Source organism: Acyrthosiphon pisum, chromosome X (genome assembly GCF_005508785.2).
Source record: "Acyrthosiphon pisum isolate AL4f chromosome X, pea_aphid_22Mar2018_4r6ur, whole genome shotgun sequence".
NCBI classification, from domain to species: Eukaryota; Metazoa; Arthropoda; class Insecta; order Hemiptera; family Aphididae; genus Acyrthosiphon; species Acyrthosiphon pisum.
This window is the reverse complement of record NC_042493.1, coordinates 87,451,299-87,452,923: the sequence shown is the minus strand read 5'-3', so window position 1 is coordinate 87,452,923 and position 1,625 is coordinate 87,451,299.

Here is a 1,625-nt window from a genome sequence, read left to right as displayed (position 1 = left end):
GATAAATATATTTAATTCAGATGTTAAGATATTAAATTAAGCTATTACCTTCCTCCAGATGTTCCGGAGGGCTCTCGAGATCGTGTATTCGAGAAATTAGATCAAATACACCGTACAATATAATTTATGTAAAAAGCACATATAAATTGATGCTGCAACAAATGTAAAATATTAAATTAAATGCCTTACTGATTCGCAGTTTTTCGTGAATTATGTTGAAAGAGTTTTTAGATTTTAGGTGACACAAGGTAATACTTCAAATATACAAATCGAAATAAAAACGCACTGATTTTGACTTATCATAAGAAGTCCAGTTGTCGCTCGTGGAAATCGATGTTGATATTTTGAGAGGTTGTTACTCGGTGGCTGGTGCTCATGCACTCGGTGGCTGGTGCTCATGCACTGGTTTAAGGGACGATACGAATATGTCTACCAGAGAGTGGTAGGCGGTTTTTATCAAAGGTTTTTTTGTACTTCCCGGACCTAGATTTCTCTTCGGCGGCAAGGACCTTTTTTTATCATTAATTTTCTCTGGTGACATATATAAGAATTCTGCACGTCCTGCACACCACGGAGTGCCAGTACGCGCCGATTTCTTAATTCGTGATCGCATAATAGGGATCGTACCTATTTGTCGATGACAATGATTTTATTGGGGATGTTCGATTTCTACAAGCGACAGTCTGGCCGTTATTTATTACTGTGTAGGATTTTAGTTTATAATTATAATGGTGTGTGAGCATATCATTACACTTCTATTAAATTTTCAAGTATTTTTACTCAACAAATAAAGTTTAATTGACATTCATAGAAAAAAAACTAATACAATTGGAAACTGAAAATGTCCCTAAACAGTTCAAAACAAATCAAAAGTAAAATTTTTCCAATAGTTTTCAAAAGCGCCGTGAAAAACAAAAGAAAAATTAAGGAAAAACGGGAATTTTTACGCAAAATCTGTTTTCGAGAAAATTGATTTTGGTTTTTGGTGTAACTTTAAAACGAATGACTGTAGATACATGAAATTTTCACTGGTTGTTTATATTTACATTTTCTATAGGTACATGATAAAATTTTCAAAATATTTTGATTTGTTTTGAGCTGTTTACGGACAATTTCAGTTTCCAATTTAATTAGTTTTTTTTTCTATGAATGTCAATAAAACTTTATTTGTTGAGTAAAAATACTTGAAAATTTAATACAAGGCTCCTACTATATTGTTACAATGAGATTTGAAAAATATTAAAAATTCTTAGTCACAGTTTTTTTTTATTAGCATTTAAAGTTCAAAAATTGACAAAATATATAAAAATCACGAAAATTGGCAAATTATTTTGAGTTAATAATTCGTAAAAATTTTTCTTTTTAGAACTAAGATTTTAAAATGTAATACAAGATTCCTTATAGGTTAAACTACCTTATCAAAAAAAAAATGTCTATAAGAAACTCAAATTAAATTTTTATGAGCATTTGAAATTCATATTTTTTACAACATTTGGTATTCACTTGATTTCTTACGTAACGTTTTTCTTATTTTGTTTTAATTAAAAAACGAATGACTGTAAAAACTTAAAAATTTCACTGAATGTTTATATTAGCATTTTCTATATACGATAAAATTTTGAAAA